This window comes from Hyla sarda, chromosome 1, assembly GCF_029499605.1.
Source record: "Hyla sarda isolate aHylSar1 chromosome 1, aHylSar1.hap1, whole genome shotgun sequence".
NCBI lineage: Eukaryota > Metazoa > Chordata > Amphibia > Anura > Hylidae > Hyla > Hyla sarda.
In genome coordinates, this window is record NC_079189.1 from 43,794,056 (window position 1) to 43,820,768 (window position 26,713).

At 42.1% G+C, this 26,713-nt stretch overlaps 1 pseudogene; it reads right to left on the reverse strand.

Moving 5' to 3' along the window:
• Positions 1–293: 293 nt before the first annotated feature.
• Positions 294–11,463, reverse strand: LOC130291173 (protein ZAR1-like 1.S; annotated as a pseudogene).
• Between the last annotated feature and the right edge of the window lie 15,250 nt (positions 11,464–26,713).

Consider the following 26,713-nt stretch of genomic DNA (forward strand, 5'->3'; position numbering starts at 1 on the left):
AGGAGATCTGTAGTGTACATTTTTCATAATCCTCTGCGCCCGGGCTGCAAAATTTAAAAAAACAAACTTTAACTCACCTTCCGATGTTCCCCCGTTCTCCAATATCGGCGTCCTGGTCCTCCGGTGCTGGTCTTCTTCCTGCTTCCTGGTGACGATAAGTCATACTGCGCTCAGCGTATCGCCAGCTCCAGCGATGTCCCACCTTGGCTAGTGATAGGCTGAGCCCACTATCATGTAAGGAGCCTGGGCCCCATCTTCTCCCTACTGCCCGGGTTCATTACATGACAGTTCGCTCAGCCTATCACCGGCCGAGGTGGGAAATCGGTGCAGCCGCCAATACGCTGAGCGCAGTATGACTCATTGTCCCCAGGGAGCAGGAAGAAGACCGACATCGGAGTACCAGGAAACCAACATTTGCGCAACAGAGGAATGTCGTAAGGTGAGTACAACCTGGGTGACAATCACATGTTACATTTATTAAAGCTACAATACATAATAAAATATACAACTTATATACATGGGGGATACAACTGCAGGGGGCCCTGGGGACACGGAGGGACACTGCCTGATAGGACAGGAAGGTAAGGGGAAACACCATCCCGTACTAGGCCACCACAAGGGCATTTGTCATGCTTGCCAATGGAAAGGCCTCCTCCTCCTCCTCAGTGAACTGTATCCAGTGTTAGCAACATAAACAAGGGATAGGAGACAATAACATGATGAAAACCAGGATTTAGGCACACAGACATGATCAGCACCACTAGGCATAGGCTTTTTTTTTTCTTGTGATGTGTACACTTTCAGGCTGTTTTTTTTCACTGATAAAGAATAAGGCTGGTTTTACCTACCCTGGGTGTATTTATAGGCCAAAAAGAGAAGTGAGTCTCCTGTGGCATGGGTATAATGTTAATACTCAGGGGATGGGAGAATAGTTATACAACAGATTGCATAAAATCTAGTATTCACAGATCCCATCTGATCACTCACTCCATCATATATGGATCTGTATGAAAAACTCACTGCCTAATCTCCATACTGTAAAACTTCCATTCGCTTACAATAGTAACTCTTACCAAACTCCCTAAAACTGGCAATTTCCAAAATATTTTGTCCAGGCTAAGGAACTATGTGAATAGATAGCAACTATATCATTTGTCATTCCCATTTATATGTCTTTTACAATATATAACTCTGAAGATTGTTTCTTAGGTTTTGCCTGGGTGAGAAGAATATGTCCCTTCCTGGTTGAGATGAATAGCTGTGTATAGAGACAAATACAGTCGAAATCAGCTGATAAAATAAATAGGTTTCTGGACCAACTAAAGCTCAAACAAATGTAAAAGGAGAACACTCAGAGATTACAACTTCGGCTTCATTTCCAGGCCCGTAGTTCTGATCTGTTTGTGATTTCAATGCACCTAGTTCATTCAGTGCTCACGAAAGCTCTCCAGCTGTTCAGAGACTACAATTCTCAGCTGCTAATAGTATGAAATTAGAAAAACATGGCTGATTTCTTCCAGAAACAGTGCCACCCTTGTCCACAGGCAGGGGGTTGCATTGCAGCAGTCAATAGAATGTGGCTTGGCAGAAATATCAGTCATGCTTTACTAATCTAATATAAAAAGGTCGTCCATCTGGGCTGAAAATGGTAAAAAAAAGCAGAAAAGACCTGCGGCAAACCCTGCTAAGGTTCCAATGGTGCCCAGTCCCCACTGGTCAGCACTTCTCAGACTTGAAAAAAGAAAGTACACACTCAAATAGTCGTTGTGGTGGAATTCAGCTATTCAGAGTTACTGGCTGAGTGGGAACTTCCTTGTGTTATGATGTCATCAGGAAGTAAGGGTGAGATCCAGCTGGTTTTCCCCGGTTAAATATTGAAATCATGGCTGGTGTCATATGAGCCAGGGATAAGTGCTCTAGGCTAACCACAAACCCTGACCCTGCCTACTTTATGATCCACCCTAAAAAATGCACCTTTAACTTGGCGATGATCCCTACTCTGAGTAAAGTGCAGGGTGTTTTAATGTAAAAAATAAAATAAAACAAACTCTGCACAGAAGTCAGGGAGCAGGACATGACACAATGGGTTGAAAAGGCAAAGATCGGGGAGCAATAACAAAACACAGGGAATGAACGAACAGGCAGATAAAGAAAAATCAGAAAAGCCAAGTCAGAACCAAGACAGTGGCATGGTACAGAATGAGAGAGCAAGAAGAAGGTTGGGTCACAAACCAAGGTCAGGGTTAAATATAACAAAGCACAAGACAGAAGTGAGTGTAAGGAAATGACCTCTATCACAGGCAATGTGTCAAGGACAGACTGAGGTGTAAAAAGCCCACCTCAAGAGGGTGTGAGTGCCAAGGCCGGAGGCAATTGGCTTGTCATCCACATCCCCTTGAATAGCCTAGACATCATGTGACACCGTAACCAAACACAGGAGGAGTCATACACACCCTCGTTACAGCTGGTTTGCCAAAGTGAAGAGAAACAGTGTCCAGTCTTGTGGTGCAGGTGTAAAGTGTGTTCAGTATTGTTTCCCCCTCCCAGTGGCTATAGTGTCATAGTAAAAGTATGTTTGCAATTTGGGGGAACCGTTTATTGGAAACTTTGAGTAAAACAATAAATCCACCAGAAAAGCAAGAAAGGCACCAGAGAGTTAATAAAACCTCTCTTGTTATTTAAGTTCCATGAGGGACATTTATCAAGGGAGTTAGAGATTTTTTTTGCTTATAAAAGTCGCACATGCGCCTTAGCAATTCTTTGTGCGACTTTTGTGGGTAAGCATAAAGTACCAATCAGCTCTACCTAAGCAATTTACAGTTTTCACTTTGCAGTGGTAGGGAATTTAGGCAAAAAAAAAAAAATAATAAAAACTCAATAACGCTCACGTGTGAGGCAGGTCAGAAAACTTGCCTTTGACAGTATTTTTTTTAAAGTCACACAAAAAGTCACAAACTTTCACCTGCCCCGCCACACGACTACTACTCCCAGCATGCCCTTACAGTAAGGACATGCTGGGAGTTGTAGTCATGCTGCGTGGGTGGGAGATGTGTGAGCGGGTGACAATAAATGTGCTAACCTATTTTCCGTGGGTTTTTTTTCTTCTCATTTAAGATCCGTGTATCCTGTAGACTACTTCAGATTCGGTGGACTATGTTGATGACCAACTTTTTTTGTTTAATGTTAATAAAATGGTTAACGAGAGCTTGCGGATAAGTGTTTTTTGGAATAAAAGGAATAAAAACGTGTTGTGTTTAAAAAAAATTACTTTACAGGCTTAGTAGTGGAAGCCGTCTTATAGTCTAAGTCCATTACTAAGCCTAGCGTTAGTCCCAAAAACATCTAGCGCTAACCCTTATTATTACCACGGTACCCATCGCCCCATTGCACCATTGTTACTGGCCCTCCCCAGCCTAAATAATGCCATCCTGTTTCCATCTGGGCCCATGAGCACCATTGTTGACTCTCTGGTCCTGTTGGTACCAGCTATTCCCAGTACCCCTGTGGCGGAGGGTACCCGGGTAATTTTGCTGGTTTTGTGGCTAGCACTAAGCCCGGCTTAGTAATGGACTCTTTCTATTAGACAGCTTTCACCACTAAGCCTGTAAGGTAAATAAATAAATAAACACAACACGTTTAAAAAACTTATATTCCAAAATACAATCCCCACAAGCTCTTGTTAACCATATTATTAATATTAAACCAAAAAAATGCTGGTCATCGTAGTCCTCTGAATCCAAAGTAGTCCTCTGCTTTCACATATATATATATTTTTTTTTCACAGCTGTGACTTTAGAAAAAAAAAGCCGCAGATGAGAGGAAGTGGGGTTACAAAGTGGTATTCTGAAGTCATTTATTGGTTTTTGCTTATGTGTGCTAAAAAAATGGTATTCAAATGTTATTTATAGTGTTGAGCGGCATAGGGCATATCCGAATTCTCAATATTTTGCAAACATATGGACGAATATTCGTCATATATTCGCTAAATTCGCATATTCATAATATTCAAGCTTTTTCGCATATGCGAAAATTCGCATATGCGGAAATTCACATATGTGAAAATGTATGAACTTTATAGCAAGTATACCAGTGTTACATGATAGAAGCAGCAGAAGGGAGGGATCAATGTTCGTGAATATTTGCATATGCGAATATTTGCCTGGCGGTCTCACACAGTAGTATTAGAGCCTTCTTTAGACCACACAAGCTGGAAGCAGAGAGGGATGATCACTGTGATATGTACTGTGAAAAAAAAAGCGAAAATTCGTAATTTCGAATATATAGTGCTATATAGTGCTATATTCGCGAATATATTATAATATATATATAATTTGAATTAGTGCAACACTAGTGATTTATTGTTTTTTGCTTATTTGAGCCAAATTACAGTCAACAACATTTCAACTGTACCTGTCTTGACAAAGGCCATTTATGGATGAAACATTGCTGTAGTCTTATAGAATTAAAAAAAATTAAAAACTTTATTGAACCTCTGGTATCTTGCATTTCCTGTGTTTCTGCACTTTCTGGCAGCTTTGGGATTGATGTTTCCAGCTACAGGTTCCCCCAAATTTTGTTTAAATTCTACAGCAATTTAAAGACTACAGCAATGTTTCAGCCATAAATGGCCTTTATCATACCTGGAATAAACATAAAGTAAAATAAATCACTGAACAACCCCATTAGCAAAGTAGAGGAAAATGCTCATCATGAAGATAAGAAGGGGGCATCAGAAAGTCCTGTCCAAAATTTTTAGGAGCGTGAGTAAAACCTTATAGGGACTTAATGATCATCTTTGGTTGGGTTTCCAATCCTCCATGTACATTACAGATCCACATCGTATACAACGTGGAGGCGTATCCCTTTTCTATATATATATATTTATAGCTTGATTTTATATATGAGTTGTTTATGATGTAGCAAGAATACATATGGCTCTATTGTTACTGTTAACGGATTTAGAAAAGTCAATACCTTTCAACTAAAAGGAACTATGTTTTCAAAGACTGGCTTGAGCGTGGAAGACATTGTGGTGCTAATGGCAGAGTTAATAGGTTAATTCATCTTCTATTATTATTGGTGATATCGGCTAATTAACCATGTCATTGGCAGAATACTAATTAGCTTCCACACCACCTCTCTGTTGGCAAGTCATCTATCCTGTGTCATCTTCCCTTTGGTGATAATTGAATAATCAAACTATTTAAGGTCCAGATTGCATTTATCTCATTAGCTCATTTACTACATGGAAATGGAAGAAAGTTAAAATAAGTTAAAAGGCGCGATGAAGTGTTAAATGCAGCTTATAGTCCATACTGTATAGCATTATATGTATCTGCACAATTTAGCTTACAGTAAGCGGCAAGCACAGAATGAAAGAGAATTATGCAAGCCAATTTTTGTGTATTAATAATTCATCTTCAATTGGCCACTGTCAGTTTCAAAAACTTTTTACATCTTGTACATCATGCAAAACATTAAACATTCTAATATACTTAATAAGAAAATGCTATTTCTTTTTTACTGTATATAAAAATCTGATGCCGTTTGCAGCATCATCTTTGTCCAAGCTTAAAGGAGTATTCCGGGATGTAAAAATTTTTTCAGACTGCTGGCGATAAAAAAATAAAGAGATATATACCTGCTGCCACTCCGCAGGTGCCTCTGTTAACCTGCTCTGGCCTCCGCCGTGATCCTCTTCCTGGTTGCTGGTGGTCGGTGAGTCATACTGCACTCAGGCAATCACCGGCCACAGCGAAGTCCCACCTCGGCCAGCTAAAGGCTGAACAGCAGTGTGACGTTTTCAGCCCAGGCACTGGTCTTCTTCCTGGTGCCGGGACCAAAAACGCCACACTGCCTTTCAGACTATTGCCGGCCGAGGCGGGACTTTGCTACGGCCAGTGATTGGCCAAGTGTAGTATGACTCACCGACCACCGGCAACCAGGAAGAGGATCGTGGCGGAGGCTGGAGCGGATTACCGGAGGCACCAAGGGAGGGGCGCAGATATGTATCTTTATTTTTTTTACTCCCGGCAGTCTGAAAGACAATTTTTACATCCTGGAACACTCCTTTAAGCACAGGCTGAGACAAAGTCCAGTAAGTGAGCGCAAGACTAGCACGCCTCTGTGCTCACTCCTGTCCTATCAGACCGCAGCATGAAAACAGAGAGGGGAGTTACAGAGCAGGCTGCAGTGATTGAATGAAAAGACCCATCACAACAAAGCAGACTCATTGAGGAAGATGAGTCATGCAGAGGGACGACACACACCCTCCAAGGCACAGAATGAAAAACCAAGGGAGCAAGCAGGTATTTGTGAGAGAAATTTAGGTGCTAGACACATAAAAATTATGGGGGAGATTTATCAAAACCTTTCCAGAGGAAAAGTTGCTGAGTTGCCAATAGCAACCAATCAGATCGCTTCTTTCATTTTTTTAAAGGGCCATTGAGAAATGAAAGAAGCGATCTGATTGGTCACTATGGTCAACTGGTCAACTTTTCCTCTACACAGGTTTTGATAAATCCACTCCTATATATACATGATCAGGATTAGGAATAAATGGTAGAGGAGTTTTTTTTCTTTTTTTTTTCCCTTTGGGTGGGATGTGGGAATTTATTACTATTAATAAGAGTAAATACATTTGTAATGTCTATATATATATATGGAACACTTTAAAATTGGAATTTTTCTGGATTTGTATTTTCTTGTACATATATATATATATATATATATATATATATATATATATAAACTTGCTGGTTTATTTGTAGCTATATGAGAATGAGAAAACCTATTGAAAAGCATTAACCAGAAGGTAATCATGCAAAGTTAATTTTTTATAATTATTATCAGTATTTCATTACTACAGTATATTTATATTATTATTATTAGTAGTATTTAATTATGTTTACAGTGCTATTTGTAATAATGCATTTTTTTACATTATAATTATTTGTAGTTAGTAGTATTATTTCTACATTATTAAATGGAGAATTCTATTCATATTTTTTTATGTTATTATTATTATTATTATTATTATTATTATTAGTAGTAGTAGTATTAGTGGTAGATGTTTATGATCATCATAAATTATTATTAATAATACCCATCATGATAAGATGGTGACAGCAATAATGATATTTAATATTCTGTAGTTTTTTTTTGTACTATACCTCAAAACCAAGTTTACACTGAGCTACTTCTCTTTTCCCTTTCTATAAACAGCCCTTCTCATTTGAGCTTTAAATTCGCCTACACGTGACCTATACATTTTCAAAGCCCACCCTGGGACTTACCCCGTCAATCAACTCATTTCTCCTTACTTGTACAACTTCTGTGCTCATATAAAGTCATTGTACATGTACAGCCATCTGTATGGTGAGTATTTGTGTTATGAATGTGCTATAACCTGCATTCACGCACAGTGTTTTCATAGCGTTTTCATTGGCCTCCTTAAAGAGTACCTCTCATGATCTTAAATTTTATAATCCTTCCAGTTCACTGCCCCGATCATGATAAACCACTCCCTCCCTTTATTTATTTTTTATTATTTTTTAGTTTTCTAACTTGATATTGCTCTGTATTTTCTGCTCAGTCAGATTCACCAGCAGGCATGACATCATCTGGAGCCATACAGGGGAGAACTCTGCTACACACAGCCCAGAGCAGTTCCGTGTGTGAGGTGAGCTATGATTGGCTAAAGCTGCACACACCCCCTCAGTACTCCAGACTGCATTTCCTGCTTTTGGACTTCTGCCAGGCCAGCAGGAGTCCAAAATCTGGCAAAAGATGGTGAAAATTTGCTCTGGACAAGTATGGAGACACCCAGTGGTAGCTTTTTAAAACACAAATAAAACATAGAAAGCATCTTTTTTTTTTAAACAAATTACATTAGAAAGGAGTGCAATAGCAAAAATGAGTTTTAATAAGAGTGCCCATTTAAGTTTCTCAGGCCAAAAACACTGTGGCTGTGGTCACAGTTACATTATAGCGTACCTGTCATATCACAGAAAAAAATAATGCTTATCTGCTGCTTGCTCATTCTGACATCCACTTCTTTAAAAATTAATCACCTATGCTTAGCAAAGGTCATCAAATATAGATCAGTGAAGGTCAAATTCCTGACACCCCCACTGATCAGATGTTTGAAGGGGCTTTGGTATTTGTGTACATGCTGCATCATCTTCAACTTTTTATAGCGGCAGTGTGAGTTACTGTCTATTGTCTCTGACCTTTCCCAGCATTCCATGTGGCCAGAGACAATATGTCATAAGTCACATTATCTTCAGGGTATGCGGCTATACTACAGTGGGTGAGTGGATTGCAAAGTGGAAGATATATACTAAAGCAATGTTATCCACGTGACCACTACAGCATAGTCATGTCCTATGACATTTTGACCCTGATTTACTAAGAGTGGAGTGGAGTTTCCTTTGTGGGTTTTAATTCCCTACAAGTATTTTCCCACTGTATTTACTATGGTTTCCCTACATTTTGCACTTTTCCCAATGTTTTGCTTTTTTTTAATACATGCTCTGAAATGTAGGGTTTTCCTCAGCTCAAATCCACCACATTTTCCTTGGAAACCTTAGAAAATATGTTGGGATTTTTATAAAATGTCCCGGATACGCCCATTTTCTGTGGCCATGCCCTCTTTCCTTAATGGCAACACCCCTTTTTGGGTTTTCTCAGTAAAAATGGAGAGTTGGTTGTTTTTTTTTTTTTTTTTTTATTCTGCTGCAAATACTGGCGCAGACAGAATTTTTGGCGCAATGCACCAGAATCTGATGCACAACCCGACAAAACAGGTCGGGTTTACAATAGTAAATCATGGCCATTGTCTCTAGCTGCATAGAATGCTAGGAAAAGTCAGATACGACAGTAAAATAAAAAATACTTGGACTACAGCACTTCTGGGTATGGGCCCTGTACATGAAAACAGGACAATATTGTGCACAGAGGCAATAGAAGCTTATTACACTGTATTATAACTTGTCATCATGGGGTCAAAGGCTGAAGGAAAAAATCCTGGCTTACCTCTTTAATCCAAAGTAGAGAACAGCTGCAAAGAATGTATCCTGCTCTGGGGAGTTCAGCACTTCATATATTACAAGGTCTGACAATTAGTTTTTAAAAGAATTATGTAATGCCTAATTTTCCCTGTGGTGGCGCTCCATGGAAATTAAACAGTTGCCGACATGTTTCACCACAAATTACATTTTTTTGCAAGAGACCCAACAGCAGGATACCCTGTGAACAAATTATTGCTAGAAACACTTCTACCGAAAAGTGATTGTCCAAATCCTTTAATGTCTATATTCAGCTTCTCTGCCAGGTTACATATGTGATTCCCATAACTGTCATTCAGATCCGTAGAAATGGCTTAATAAAGTGCCGCTTTCCTGCGTGAGACATCCATCCATGGATGATTATAGCGTTGAATAAATTGCTTATTATGCTTCATGTGATAGCTTAGTTTTCACTTCCTTCAGTTTGATTTCATGCTGCCATCCAGACATCTGACAGTGATACATAAAACTGATTGAATGAATTACCTTGTGCATCTAAATCCTCTGCTTTACTTTTCATTTTCTACATGCAGCAGCATGCCTACCCATCAAGGGAACCTCCATCTTGAAGTTAAATAATATTTGAGCCTCTTTTATATTGTTTAGATCTTTATGCATTTTGGTGGTTATCAACAATGAAAATTTTTTAAAGTTTCAGGCTGTAATCTAATGGTTGTCTGTTTCATCAAGGTCAACCTATAACCCTACTGTGTTGATCCAGAGGAAGGCAAAAAACTCTTCCGAGTAGAGATAAGCGAGAGGAGCCCGTCGACCCGGCCTTGCTCAGAACTTTAGGGTAAAATTGCATAACTTTCAAAGTTTGCCAGGCTCGGCTCGCACGAGTTAGGCATCAGTGCTGTTATTAGCAGAAGGAATGAGGAACACATGAGGGGGGGGGGGGTGTTTGTCAAAATCTGTCTAGAGGAAAAGTTGCTAAGGCCTTTTCAAAAAGCATCATGACTGCCCCAGGCATCAGCCACTGCTTCTCACAATGGGGGAGATTCATCAAAACCTCTGCAGAAGAAAAGTGGTGAAGTTGCCCATATCAACCAATCAGATTGTTTTTTTCATTTTTATAGAGGCTTGGGAAAAGTGAAAGAGTTGATCTGGGAAACTGCAATACTTTTCCACTACACAGGTTTTGATAAATCTACCTGGGGGATGTCCAAGCGCTTGGGCCCCCTGCAATCTCCACAATGCCCCATCTCAGTCTGTGATTGGCTGAGTGGGCAGTCACTTGTTCATGTCTAGGATAGTAGGGGCGGAAATACGCACCACCCGTATGCACTCTCCCACCGTATCTGGCAGTCTGAGCAGTGGAAAAAGCCATACTTCTGCTCCAGAAACTGTAACGTGGGTCTTTTTGTCCTGATTTTCTTCCCATCTTCAGCCTCATCCTCCTGTTGCACCCCCACTTCTCTGTCTCCAGCACTCTGGGCGGATGTGTGCTCAGCCTTCACTGAAGCTGTGTACTCCAGCGGACAAACTTGAATACACAACTTCAGTGCAGGGAAAGCAGTCTGGAGTTACAATGCACAGTCCAGCATACTCGGCACAAGAAGGGCCCTCCCTCGTGGCTACTCATTGTGCGGGGCCCCAGAGAACGCTGCATCCACTCTGGGGTTCACCTGAAGCCCTACTTCTCTGGAATAAAACTGTCAGAACCCATAGGGTTAATTGGTTCTGATTTTTATTTTGTTTTTTTTTTGGTCTGACTGGTTAGTTGACCTTGATGAGAGCACCTGTCTGGCTGCCTATATAAGCCTGCAGTGTGCTCTCATACCTTGCCTGCGAAAGAGGTTTCCTCCTGTAGCTAGCATATTTACCTTTTACTCCTTTTCCTGGTATTTGTGACTTTCTGGCTTGGCTTCCTGACTCTTCTCTTGTATTTGAGACTTGGCACCTTTGACTCCTGGTATGGACTCGGCTAGTGGACTTTCACTAATTGTGTGTATTTGTTTAGTATTCTTTTTGTTAGTCTGTGTGCTTCCTGACTGTATCCTAACCTTTGTCTGTATTGTAGTTTATTTTGTTGACAGTGACTTCCATCACTTATTTAGGAAGGGACCGTCACCATGGTTGTCGATCCGCTGTTTAGGGTGGATTGGCAAGTAGGAAGGGTCAGAGGAAGTGGGCGAGATCAGAGCTGCACTCCTTCACTGTCTGTACGGGACAAAAACCTTCTCAATCCCAACTCTGGGCCCAGCTGACTAAGCAAGGCCATCAGCTGGGCACACTGGTAGTTATCAAGACAGTCAAAAGGAATGGCGGGCTTCATGGACCCCAGGGCCCCCTTGTAGGAAGGTTTCCAGTGTGTCATGTAGGGCTTATAGTAGGGGTATTGTTGCTGGTAAGATGACTCATAGTTCAGGAAGGGAGGATACTGGGAGTACATGACTCATGCCATAGTAAATGATCAGCTTCCTGCAGCCAGGCCCTGTCCTTGCATGACAGTGTATCTGTTTTTTATGGAGTCTTCTCCTTTTTTTTTTTTATTATGCACTGTAATTGACATATTAAAAAGGAATCTATTTAAAAGCCTTTTTTTATGCAAAAACATCAACTAAAAGTGTCATCTCCACAATGTCTTATATGGAGGTTTATGTGCCTATGTAAATGTGTGACATTTGCCCCGGGCAGAGATATATGGTTGGTCAGACCCACAAATTATTTATTCATTTCCCATTGATTTCCCAACAATTACTTAACTGTTTCTTGTGGAGAAGGTGGGACATTCATTGTCACAAGGTCACTTTGGAAGTTTTAATTGCCGGGCTTGGCTCTGTCTTTTATTGCTTTCTGTTTGATAAATTGCTCATTGGTTGAAAAGCTAGACTATATAAACAAGCTTATCTCTTCCCATAGTCTCTAATGAAAAATGAGTTGTGAGTATCATTGTTAATCATGGTAATTGTTAATGTTAAGGAGGCTGGTATTATGAGTTTTCCTATTAGACTTTCAATTCATTAAACAACATGAAGAATCTAATGGTCATCTGAGGCATTCTAATTTTAATTATCTCACCTACCTTTCTCTGCATATTCTGCTTTTGGGTCATAGAGAACACATTTTTATGTAGCATGCATTAACATGCACATGATACGCAGCACAGTCTTAAAGGGGAAGAGTGTATATCGAAAACCATTGTTGGCATATAGATTTCCGACCTTTCTTTTCAATTGCAGAGTATATTTGGCTCATACCATTTAATTGTTCCTAATAGTAAAGCAACATCACAATACAATTCTTTAGAGCGGAGGACCCCAATCCAATCCTCAAGCCCTGCCAGCTGTCCAGGATTTGAGTTTTACCCCTGTTCTATTCAAATGGAGTATCTAAAAAACATGGAATGTTGGTGGGACTTAAGAACTGGGTTGGAGACCACTGCTTTAGAGGAATGAATTAGAATGAGCAGAGAGAGGAGTAATAAAAATAACCTAATGATTCCATATTGGGTCGATAGGTTAGACGACATCCTGTACAGGAATTTTTGTTGTCTCACGCACAAACACAAGCACAATGAAAGGTTATGTTAATTCCCATATACAGCGGATGTTCATGGGGGGATTTAGAACAGACTCAGGAGCTAAAAAATAGAAAAAAACAAAGAGCACAGTCTAGAATTAGCAACTGCATTCGATAAGCATTATGCAAGTAGAAAAAAAGTTGATGGCACTCACCCACTAGTGAAGTTAAAACGTCTTCTTTATTGGAACATCGTTAAAACAAGCTGAAGGGAGGGGTAGAGAGATGCGGTCAGCGTGAGCTGACTGACCGGCCGAGGCGAGGCAACGCTCCTTTCACGGTTCAGCCCACTTTCTCAAGCCTGCACTGATTCGATAAGCATATATATCACAGTCCCGTTTATGTTCAGTGGCCGAAGCTGCTCAAATAATGTTACTAATGGGGTGCTAGGTTCCAAGAAGAGTAAAGAAAACTTCCAATACATCAAAGGAAAAAAGAGGTAAACTTGCACTCCCCGTTCGCGTAATTCATTCATTCGTTAACGGGATCTCTGTGTAGCAGGGTCAGGAGCTAAACCTGCTCTTTATATGGTAGATACCAGCTGTAGATGACTTTGATCCTGACCATTAATCTCTTAGTTGCCATGTTCATTAAAAACCACGGCATCTAGATGGTGAGTAACTCTGTTTTGGTCCCATCTGCACAGCTTTCCTTGACATGCCATTACAGAGGGCTGTTGCATTGTCACCACAGCCTAGGCCATAGTTAAGGCCTCCACGTCGGTATTGATTGCTCTCCTAGTAAAGAGAAGGAAAAGAAGAAAGAAAAGAAAGAGAACTATATATGTTTGATATCGCTAAAAGGGATACTCCATGGAACTGAACTTATCAGACACTTATACCCTTTCCACAGAATAGGAGATAAGTGTCTGATCGCTGGCGGTCCAACCACTTTAGCCCCCTGCAATCTCCCTTCTAAGCCGGTGATTGGCAAAGTGTGGCAGTCCCTTGCCCATGTTCAGGATGGACAAGGCCAGGTTAGTAGTTTGGGCCCCGTAGAAGAAATTGCAGGGGTCCTCAGTGTTCAGATCTCCCTGTGATCAGACACTTATCCGCTATCCTGTGGATAAGGTATAAATGTCTGATAAGTTCAGTTCCCCGGAGTACCCCTTTAAATCACACCGACCCATAGAATAAGGGTCATGTTTACTGTAAATACTGTAAAAACCAATCCCCTAACAAATGCTGCAATTGCATTTTTTTCACAATGCGTTATATGGTAAAAGGAAGGGCGAAAGTTCTACAATTAACATCTCACAGCACAGAAGCTACTAAAAGAGTCCAATAGTGTGTGAAAGGTCCTGGAAAGGCTCTAGTGAAGCTTCTTCTATTCCAGGATCTGAAGAAATTGATGGATACAGATGGATTAGCATTTATACTGGTGAAAATTGATAGAACACTAACAGTGTAGTGCATTTAAAATATACCATTGCATTTATAATATAGCATGTGGCACATATGAAAGTATTTTCTAGTTATAGTCACTTGGAATCTTCTTTTAGCTGAAAAGTGACATTAGAAGGAGATATGCTTTGTTCATATGCTTCATATCCCATCGTTCTATTGTAAGACAGTTTAAGGAATAAGGATGACTTAGAGAGAGAGCACTGACCTATGTTTTTGACAGCAGCATGGCATATGATCATTTTATATAGAATTCTACTGACGTGTTGACATTTTCCTCAGGAGAAAAGTTGCTTGGCTTCAGTTAACTTTAAAAATATCATATCAGGAACCCCAAGGTATTCTGAGTAATATTGACAACACTTGTAAGGAAAAGAAGAAAGGACTTACTCATTTTACTAAGCCCAAAATGGTTTATGGTAGGAAAAATTTGAGGCATTTATCAAAATTAGTGCAATGTTGAGGAGTTGCCATTTTTCAAAACTGCCCTAGCTTTATTATAAAAGAAAAATGCTGCTGAGACAGGGAAGGGAAATAAAAAAAATATATACATATACTAACCTGGTCCCGCTCTGTTCAGTCCCCCAATATTGTGTCTTATTTGTGCTCCAGAGACGAGCGTTTGATACAGAACCTGCCAGCACAGCTGATCAAAGGTCACAGCAATGCTCCTTCTCTGCCAGTGATTGGCTGAGCTGGCAGGTCCTGCTCCAGGTGCTTTTCTTAAAATCAGGAAGAAGACTTTAAATCAATGGACTGGATTGCGGGGGACTAAAGCTGGGTAAACATGTATTTTTCCAATTTCCAATGCATGCTCCATCTCTAATTTTGAGTAGTTTCTAAGTTAGGAGGTGAAAACTAGCTACTATGACATCTTCCATACACTGCAGGAAAATAGAGTAGAGGACAATCCGAGTAAAAATTAAGTCTAGTGTCAGGGGTGCCATACAACCAGAAACTTCTTTATTAGATCACTTACAGGAAAACAAAAATTATAGAACAAATGCAGACACATTTCAGATCAAGCAAGATCCCTAGTCATGGCATCATGCCATGACTAAGGATCTTGCTTGATCTGAAACTTTTGTGCGGGTCAGGGGGCTTAAATGGCGGCTACACATGTGGGGACATGGAGCAAGAAACTCTGGGAAGGGGGGTAGGTGGGATCACCCTGAATTACATGGAGGCATGCAGCCTATCAGCAGCCAGCCAGCCCTGTGATGTCAAAGCTAGAGATGAGCGAATTTTTGAAAAATTTGTTTTGGCCGGTTGGCTGAATTTTTCGAAAAAATTTGATTGGTCCGAAGTTATTTGTGGCAAATTGCTATTAAAAAACAGCTATTTCTGGCCTACATACAGCCTCAATAGGGGTGTAGAACACTTTGCCTTGCTGTAACACACATAGGGTGTGTGCTGGGTTAGTGAAATAATACTGTTATTCAGTATGACATGCAGTTCAGAGGCATCGCTATTAGAATCACTGTCGCAGAGAGGCACAATGACAGAGCCTGGAGGGGGCATCAGTATGAGGAGACCATATAGTGGCTGAATGACACAGCCTGGAGGTGGCAGAAGCTTGAGGAGACCATATGGTGGCTGAATGGCACAGCGCGGAAGTGGCAGCAGCATGAGGAGACCATATAGTGGCTGAATGACACAGCCTGGAGGTGGCAGCAGCATGAGAAGATCATATAGTGGCTGAATGACTCAGCGTGGATGTGGCGGCAGCATGAGGAGAACATATGGTGGCAGCATGAGACAGCGTGGAGGTGGCAGCAGCAGCATCAGGAGTCCTGAAAGGGACCCAGTGACTGTTGTGGTGCAGTGGGTGGCAATACCAGTATCCGGTGATGAAGGTGGGTGAAAAAAGGAGAACTTGGCATCAGATGTGTGGCATCAGGCGGGTGGCAGGATCAGAATAGTAGCTGAGGCAGGTAGGCAAAAGAAAACGCTCTCTTTTGAAAAAGTGTTAGTGTGCACAAGTAAGTATTGAGGATATGCATTACGTAAAACATAACTTTTAATAATATGCTTAGGATAAAATATATGGCCCCAAATTTTTTTTTTTATTAAACTAAAGGAAAGGTGTGCAAAAAACACAACGTGCCACCTACAACACCAAGTATTGATGTGATGCAAAGACCTCTAAAAGGTGGAAGGGAACAACATACGGTCCATTGTAACCGGTGGGGGTAAACACTTCCCCTGAAAGGCCCTACTCTCGCTTTTTTAATTCCCTTCTTAGCAAGAGTTACTCGCCCTAAAAAGGGCAGCCCCAGACAGGAACCCCCTCCCTATTACCACCTACAAACACTGCCATTTCCCAGGGTTTTTAGGTGGAAATAGGGATTGGTTCCTGTGTGGAGCCGCGCTTTTTAAGATGAGTAACACTTTCCTCGAAAAGGTGGAAAGGAAACAACATATTGTCTGTTGTAGCAGGTGGGGGTAAAAACTTCCCCTATAAGGCCCTACTCTTGCTCTATTAATTCCCTTCTTGGCAAGTGTTACTCACCCTAAAAAGGCCCCACACGGGAAACTCTCTTGATTTCCACCTAAAAACCCTAGGAAATGGCAGTGTTTGTAGGGGAAATAGGGAGGGGTTCCTATGTGGGGCTGCCCTTTTTAAGGCGAGTAACACTGTAACAATAATGCGAGAGTGGGGCCTTACAGGGGAAGTTTTTACCCCCACCGGTTACAATGGACCATACGTTGTTCCCTTACACCTTTTAGAGGTCTTTGCCTTACTCCAAAAAATTGGAGTACATATATTTTATCCTAAGAAAAGTTATGTTTTAGCTAATGCATATCCTCAATACTTACTTGTGGTCTGATGGCGAGGAATGTCTGTAACTGGGGAGCAGCACCTTAAACATGTTTTACGCTATCCATATTTGTAAAGTGTTGGTGTGGCACCATGGTCAATCTACTCTGATGCATCAAACATTGGTGGGTGGAAATCCTGGCCGATCCATGCCTGATTCATCTTGACAAAGGTCAGTCTCTCCACATTTTTTGTGGACAGACGAGTTCTCCTTGGGGTTACTATAGCCCCCGCCGCACTAAACACCCACTCTGATGGCACACTACTGGGCGGGCAGGACCGCTTTTCCAGGGCAAACCCTGCTAGTTGCGGCCACAAATCAAGTTTGGCTGCCCTGAAGTCTCAACGGTGTGTAGGCATGGTCATGTCAAGGTATTCCACCACCTGCTGGTTCAGGTCCTGCTCCAGGTCTACCTGCTGATGAGTTGCTGCACTATGCGGTGAAGAAAGCTACTCATCAGCGACTGTAGACTTAGGCTGATGGAGCTGGTACTCCTCCTGCCACCCCACCCCTCCCCAGCAGCCATGGCAGTGGAAGGTGAGCACAGAGGGCCCCCCCCCCCCAGTAAGACCTGGGAGAGAATGGATGATGGCGCAGATAGGCATTGGCCAACTGACTACGTAGGATATCTCTGTAGTAGGTCAGTTTGTCCTCCCTCTCAGTGGGTGTGAAAAAGGCCCCCATTTTGTGCCAGTAGCGAGGGTACAATAAGGTGGAGAGCCAGAAGTCATCCCGCTGCCAAATGGTGACTCTTCTGCGGTAACTACGCAAGCAAGTGAGCATGCATTGTGCCATTTTGTGCAAGTGACTCGGAGGGACTCCCTGCCTCCATTTCCACTGCATACTGCCACGGTGTGTCTGGGTCCTGTGTCTCGCCTTCCTCATAACCCTCTAGCTCCTCTAGCTGCTGCTGCTCCTCCTCTTCTGTCAGATGACTAGAAAAACCGGCAATCTCACGAAACCTAAACTGTGCTCCACTGTACCCCTCCCCCCCCTCATTCTCCTCCTCCAGTTCAGCCCCCACAGGGCTCATGTGGCCATGAGATATAGGCGCCATGTCTCCAGTGCCCCGACCAGCCATTGTTTTGAACACTTGTTGTAGTAGATAAAGCAGTGGAATGACATTTTTCATCCTGTAATCCTGGCGACTGACTAATAATGTGGTTTCCTTGAAGGCCCTGAGCAAACGGCAGGTTTCACGTATGAGCTGCCACTGGTTCACATTGAAGTTACATGCAAGAGTACCCCTATCCGCTTGGATCATCAAGAAATCGGTAATGACTTTTCTCTGTTCGTACAGTCGGTCCAACATATGGAATTCCAACGTGTGGCAACATCACAAATCAGACTATGTTGGGGATACCTTTCTGACGCTGCAGCTGAAGGAGTGTGTGCTTTGCGGTGTACGAGTGGCTGGAGTGCATGCAAAGTTCCCTTCCCATTGTTAGGATGTCTTACAGATGGGGGGAACACTTCAGGAACCGCTTGACAACCAGATTGAACACATGTGCCATGCAGAGCCCATGTCTTAGGCTTCCTTATCGCAGCGCAGATAAGATGTTCCTCCTGTTGTCGGTCACCATGGTTCCCATTTCCAGTTTTCGTGGAGTAAGCCATGATTCGATTTCTTGATGAATGACTTTTAGCAGTTCCTCCCCTGTGTGACTCCGTTCGCCAAGGCAAACAATGTAAAGAACAGCGTGACACCGCCGTACCCTGCACACGTGATATGCTGGAGGGGCACTGAGACTTGTCCGTGCAGTGAAGGCTGAGGACAAGGTGGAGGATGAGGAAGTGGAGTCGCACACGGTCACAAGACCAACGACCTGAGCGTGTGGAGGCAGAAGCGGAGTGACCTGTCCAAGTTGCTGTTGTTGTGGCTTTGAAGGAACCACATTCACCCAGTGGGCTGTAAAGGACATGTATTGTCCCTGACCGTAGTTACAGCTCCACATGTCGGCGCTGCCGTGCACTTTGGTACACACCGATAGGCTCAAGGACTGGCACACCTTCTGTTCCACAAAATTATGTAGGGCTGGTACTGCATTCTTCGCAAAGAAATAATGTCTTGGCACTCTCCACCTCGGGAGCACTGCGCCGTTGGATCAGTGGGTGCATACTGTTGTCACTTGGATATGGCTTCACCGATGGATTGCTGGCGGAATGACTGACTCGAAGTAGGAGGAGCAGGAGCATCTGGAGCGACATAAGATGGGTATGACACACAGCTCCCTTCGACTGAGGTGGTGGAGCCCTGGCTGGCTGAAACAGGGAGCAGCGTGCCACTGGGTGATGCAGCAGGCTGGACAACCACATCGGTGCCACGGTTCTCCCAAGCCGCTTTATGACGACGGTTCATATGTTGACGCAGGGCTGTGGTGCCAACAATGGAACCCTTGCCACGCCTCGACACATCTTGCATGTGGCCAGGTTAACATCCTTTCGGATGCTTGATAACAAACTGCCACACCGCCGAGTAGCTGATTTTCCCACCAACAGTCTGCACTGATTGACTAATATTGTCGCCAATGCCTGGAACCCCTGTTTCACTACCTCCCGGGAGCAGGTGGTCTACCCCGGGCATGTTTGGCTCCAGACTTTTCACTTCTGCCAGCATGCTGACTGCCAACCATGCTACCATCTTTCTGTCTCAGCTGCTGCCTCACAGCCCCTGTGATGATGATGATGAAGCCCCTTCTGCACCCGGCTCCCAAGTGTGATCGGCTTCATCATCATCATCGAGTTGTGTCTGCACATCACTGCTGTCCTCCTCAGGTTCCTCAACTGTGTCTGCTTCAGGAGCCTGAATGCTCTCAACACCACCTCCTATGCCACTCTCCTCATCAACACTTGCCCGCCTAGCATAGGAAGAGGCAGATGTCTCCTCCACTTCTTGGCTGAGAAGTAGCTGCTGACTGTCCTTTTGATCGTCCTTACTAAATAGTGGAGCTGAACCCACAATATAAGATACTTCTGTTGGGGACGGAACACCATAGGACAGAGGCAATGGGAGGACAGGGGACTGCTCGCGGGCCATGCCAATTGAGGGTTGTGTCTGAGGAATCCACCGACTGTTTACTGAGGGTTTCAAATGTCACTTGTGATGAAGTGGATGACCGTGTTAACCAATCGATGATGGCAGATGGTTTGCTGGTCGAGACACGACCGCAAGCTGATACCGGGAGCTCAAGCCTCTCACTGCAACTCTTGCTGCCACTCGCCCCTAGTCTGCTGAGACCTCTGCCTGATGAATTTAGGCCTCTGCCACTCCTCTGTGCATATCCTGGCACTTCTCGGCATTACATACCTATTGCGTACATGAGAGGATTACAATACGCTCCAGTATGCTTAAAAAAGTATTTGTACAAAACACCAGCCAGTGAGTACTTTTGCCTGGCCTTTCACAGTATCTAGGGCTTTGAGACTTTAAAAGAAAAAAATAGCACACCACTTAGATGTGCGTATGTGGAATGCACTTATGAGGGGAGAAAAATGTGCTACAGTATGCTTAAAAAAATATTTGTGTACAACACCAGCCAGAGAGAACTTTTGCCTGGCCTTTCACAGTATCTAGGCCCTTGAGACTATAACAGATACAAAATAGTGCACCACTTAGATGTGCGTATGTGGTATGCACTTGTGAGTGGTGAAAAATGCGCTACAGTACGCTTAAAAAAGTATTTGTGTACAACACCAGCTGGTGAGTACTTTTGCCTGACCTTTCACAGTATCTAGGCCCTTGAGAATATAACAGGAACAAGATAGTACACCACTTAGATGTGCGTATGTGGTATGCACTTGTGAGGGGTGAAAAATGCGCTACAGTAAGCTTAAAAAAGTATTTGTGTACAACACCAGCCGGTGAGTACGTTTTCCTGGCCTTTCACAGTATCTAGGCCCTTGAGACTTTAACAGGTACAAAATAGTACACCACTTAGATGTACGTATGTGGTGTGCACTTATGAGGGGAGAAAAATACGCTACAGTACGCTTAAAAAGTATTTGTGTACAACACCAGCCGATGAGTACTTTTGCCTGGCCTTTCACAGTATTTATGCCCTTGAGACTTTAACAGTTAAAAAACAGTACACAATTTAGATGTACGTAAGTGGTATACACTTTTAAGTGGAGACAAATGTGCTACAGTACACTTTAAAAAGTATTTGTGTACAACACCATCCGGTGAGTACTTTTTCCTGGCCTTTCAGAGTATCTAGGCCCTTGATACTTTAATAAGAACTAAATAATACACCACTTAGATGTACGTATGTGGTATGCACTTAGGGGAGAAAAAAGTGCTACAGTATGCTTAAAAAAGTATTTGTGTAAAGCACTAGCCGGTGAGTACTTTTGCCTGGCCTTTCACAGTATCTAGGCCATTGAGACTTTAACACGTACAAAATGGTACACCACTTAGATGTACGTATGTGGTATGCCCTTATGGGGGGAGGAAAAATGCACTACAGTATGCACAAAAAAGTATCTGTGTACAACACCAGCGGCTGAGTGCTTTTGCCTGGCCTTTCAGAGTATCTAGGTGAGACTTTAACAGGAACAAAATAGTACACCACTTAAATGTACTTATGTGGTATGCACTTATAAGGGGAGAAAAAAGTGCTACAGTATGCTTAAAAAAGTATTTGTGTACAACACTAGCTGGTGAGTACTTTTGCCTGGCCTTTCACAGTATCTAGGCCCTTGAGACTTTAACAGGTAAAAAAGTTGTACACCACTTAGATGTATGAATGTGGTATGCACTTATGAGGGGAGAAAAATGTGCTACAGTACACTTAAAAAGTATTTGTGTACAACACCATCCGGTGAGTACTTTTGCCTGGCCTTTCACAGTATCTACGCCCTTGAGACTTTAACAGGAACAAAATAGTACACCACTTAGATGTATTTATATGGTATGCACTTATGAGGGGAGAAAAAAGTGCCACATTACCTTTAAAAAAGTATTTGTGTACAACACTAGCTGGTGAGTACTTTTGCCTGGCCCTTCACAGTATCTAGGCCCTTGAGACTTTAACAGGTACAAAATAGTACACCACTTAGATGTTTGTATGTGGTATGCACTAATGAGGGGAGAAAAATGCACTATGGTATGCATAAAAAAGTATTTGTGTACAACACCAGCCAGTAAGTACTTTTTCCTGGCCTTTAACAGTATCTAGGCCCTTTAGACTTTAACAGGAACAAAATAGTATACCACTTAAATGTACTTATGTGGTATGCACTTATGAGTAGTGTTGAGCGGCATAGGCCATATTCGAATTCGCGAATATTCGCGAATATATGGACGAATATTCGTCATATATTCGCGAATATTCGCATATTCGTAATATTCTCGTTTTACTTTCGCATATGCGAACATTTGCACATGCGAAAATTAACATATGCGAAAATTAGCATACTCAAAATTAACATATGCATACATTCGCATATGCGAAAATTAGCATGTGTTAATTTTCGCATATGCGAAATTTCGTCCGGCAGTCTCACACAGTAGTATTAGAGCCTTCTTTATACCACACAAGCTGGAAGCAGAGAGGGGTGATCACTGTGATGTGTGCTGTGAAGGAAAAAAAAAAAAAAAAACGAATATTCGTAATTACGAATATATAGCGCGAAATTCGCGAAATTCGCGAATTCGCGAATTTGCGATATTCGCGAATAATATTCGAATTGCGAATATTCGCGAGCAACACTACTTATGAGGGGAGAAAAAAGTGCTACAGTACGCTTAAAAAAGTATTTGTGTACAACACTAGCTGGTGAGTACTTTTGCCTGGTCTTTCACAGTATCTAGGCCCTTGATACTTTAACCGGTAAAAAAATATACACCACTTAGATGTACATATGGCCTAGATACTGTGAAAAGCCAGGCAAAAGTGGTATGCAATTATGAGGCGAGAAAAATGCTCTACAGTACATTTAAAAAAGTATTTGTGTACAACACCATCCATTGAGTACTTTTGCCTGGCCTTTCACAGTATCTAGGCCCTTGAGACTTTAACAGGAACAAAAAAGTGCACCACTTAGATGTACTTATGTCGTATGCACTTATGAGTGGTCAAAAAAGTGCTACAGTATGCTTAAAAAAGTATTTGTATACAACACTAGCCGGTGAGTACTTTTGCCTGACCTTTCACAGTATCTAGGCCATTGAAACTTTAACAGGTACAAAATAGTACACCACTTAGAGGTATATATGTGGTATGCACTTATGAGGGGAGAAAAATGCACTACCGTACACTTAAAAATGTATTTGTGTACAGTAGCAGCCAGTGAGTACTTTTGCCTGGCCTTTCAGAGTATCTAGGCCCTTGAGACTTTAACAGGGACAAAATAGTACACCACATAGATGTGCGTATGTGGTATGCACTTATGAGGGGAGAAAAAATGCGATACAGTATGCTTAAAAAAGTATTTGTGGAAAATACCAGCCGGTGAGTACTTTTGTCTGGCCTTTCACAGTATCTAGGTCCTTGAGATTTTAACAGGTACAAAATAGTACACCACTTAGATGTACGTATGTGGTATGCACTTCTGAGGGGAGAAAAATGTGCTACAGTACGCTTAATAAAGTATTTGTGTACAACACCAGCCGGTGAGTACTTTTGCCTGGTCTTTCACTGTATCTAGGCCCTTGATACTTTAACAGGTACAAAATAGTACACCACTTAGATGTACGTATGTGGTATGCACTTGTGAGGGGAGAAAAATGTGCTACAGTGTGCTTAAAAAGTATTTGTGTACAATACCAGCCAATGAGTACTTTTGCCTGGCCTTTCACAGTATCTAGGCCCTTGAGACTTTATCTGGTACAAAATAGTACACCGCTTTGATGTAGAGTACGTATGTGGTATGCACTTATGAGGGGAGAAAAATGCGCTATAGTATGCTTAAATGGGCACTGTCAGATACAAAAACTTTTGATATGTTGTAAAACCAATAGGTTTTGCAATTGCTTTCATTTGAAAATTTTCAGTATTTCATACTGAAAACGCCAGTCAAACAACTGCCCCCCCGGCCTGCTTGGACACATACTAGTCCTGCTGTGTCCATGCATCATCACCTATGTCACCTATGACACATTTCCTTGATTTACAGGGCTCACAGCTGGAGGAAAAATCCTCCCACTGTCATCTTGTGTCCCGCTACTGTCAGTGAGGACAAGATGAGAGTTGTGGTATTGCTAATACTAGGGCAGATGTAAGCACACAGCATACTGAGGGAGGGGGCGGAGACCTGCACAGTGAGGCCACGCCCCCTCCATTTGAGAGGAATTCAGTCTAGTCAGCTAAATTAAAAGTATAATTTAAAAATAAATAAAGGTGCTAGACACATAAAAATTTGATGTACATGGTCAGGATTAGGTACTGAGTGATATATTTAAAAAATACATTTTAGTTGGATCTGACGGGTACGCTTTAAAAAAGTATTTGTATACAACACCAGCCGGTGAGTACTTTTGCCTGGCCTTTCACAGTATCTAGGCCCTTGAGACTTGAACAGGAACAAAATTGTACACCACTTAGATGTACATATGTGGTATGCACATATGAGGGGACAAAAATGTGCTACAGTACACTTAAAAAAGTATTTGTGTACAACATGTGCTATTGAGTACTTTTGCTTGGCCTTTCATAGTATCTAGGCCCTTGAAACTTTAACAGGAACTAAATAGTACATCACTTAGATGTGCGTATGTGGTAAGCACTTATGAGGGGAGAAAAATTAGCTACAGTACGCTTAAAAAAGTATTTGTGCACAACACCAGCAGTACACACCAGTCCTGCGGTACACAGTCGCTGTATACTACACCCAAAATTGCACTTTCTCTCTCAATCTCACTCCCTTCCCTATCAGTGCTTCTAGGCAGAATTTGTGCTTGAGGTGAATCGCTGCTGTTCTGTGCAACACATTACTCTCTGTCCCTGTAGACAGTGACTGGCAGGTGAATCGCTGCAGTAAGAATGCTTTTCTGTGAAGTACACACTGTTAGGAGGTGAATCACTGCTGGAAAAAAGCTTTTCTGTGCAACACACTGCGCAATCAGCCCCTATCTATCTCTCTGCAGTGAAAGGCTGAAGTGACTGGCAGCAATATGGCTGCCGATTATATTGGGCTACAAAATCACAGAGGTGACTGACTGCTGAAAGGCTGCATGCTGCATGTGATTCAGGGTCATACCGCCTACCCTTGTTCCCGCCTTCCCAAGATTCCGTTCTCCATGTCCTCACATGTGGATTCGACTAGAGCCTGGACCGCACTAAATGGAGTTTAATTAAGTGATTCGCAAGATAGAATCGCGGCGATATTCGCATTCGTTGCAAATCAAATTTTTCCTGAAATTCGGATTCGTCAGATTAGATTGGCTCATCCCTAGTTACAGCCCTATTTATTTGGCAGCCATTACAGAAGATGTGCATTTTGTCAACTTTTATTCTTTGGTTATTGTTTTTCTGTAAATTATCTAATAAAGAAGTCCCTGCTTTTATCAAATCCCTGATACTGGGCTTACTTTTTACTTGAATTTTTGTGATGCTGGGACATGCTGAGGATCAGCTCATGTCCAGGTGGATGTGACTGTGAAAAAGTGAGCTGTCACTTGTCGGTTTTTAGAAGAGAGGACATTGCTCTCCTCAGAAGTAGCAGCAGCATGGAGGACATCATAGAACAGTACAAAATTAAAGGAGAATCGCGGGGGGACCGGCTCTCTCAGTGAGGAGCATGTGTCGTCTACCCGTAGATGGCTACCATTATCATGTATAATCATATTTTTATGGTGGAGTTCCTAAGGAGGCAATCCTAAAATAAATTCAAGCTGTGCAATGCTTAGTTACTGGGAGTGGTGCAGTGCAGGAAAAAAACTGTGAAGAGGTCAGAGGACTATGATAGTAATATGGCCTATCCATTTCTAGGATAGTGTGGTGTCCCGTACTCTAGTAATCTGCCATATCCTACCGCTAAATATTGGGTCATTACAATCAGGTTTTATCAATAATAGTTTTAGAGAAGATATAGTAAATAGATAAACTGTTTCCATATAAGAAACATTTGTCATAAATCATTATTTTTATATAATCACAACACTATTATGAAGTAACAGAATTATTTGCCTGCGAGTTGCCACCACCCAGCAGCAAGGTCTCGGTTGACTTGGTGTTGTTCTGCGTAGATGAAGTAATTAACCTTTCCTCTTCCCTGGGATTCACTACAAGATCTGCTCCGTGTGGATGATATAATTATTATTAATTCACTTTCTGTGTTTCATTGTCATTCTTAATTACTTGTCGGTAATCAGCTAATGTTTAATCTTCCGTGTTGGGTGTTTTTTTTTTTTTATCTTGATTGTTGTGTGATATCATTCTGATGCCAGCCTTTTCTTCCAATGGACTCACTAACAATTTTGCATTTAGGAAACAATTAAGAATGAGGTTTGACAGGATTATATTCTTATTTTATTGTTTTCTTACATTCTAGAAATATGATTTATATGAAAGTCATTTAATATGAAGCATTAGGGATTTATAGGTATTCACTAAATCATACAGAATCCAACTGAAAAAAGTGCCATGTTCCATAGAACATCATTTTATCATTCCTTTAGTTATATATTGCCAACACATTCCACAGTGGAGGTATTCCTTCCTGTGTTGTCATACAGAGCAACATTTGGTGGCAAGTGATATGCCTTTGGCTTGAGTCATGTTGATAGACCACTTGTGTGCACCAGGCCAAAGCATCACCCTAGAGTTAAAGCCTCTAGACATATTATCCCCTATCCGAAGGATAGGCGATAACATGTCTGATAATGGGAGGTCAGGCCACTGGGACCACCAGCGTTCTCCGGGCCGGCGCTGTGGTGTTGCAGTCACAGAAGCCT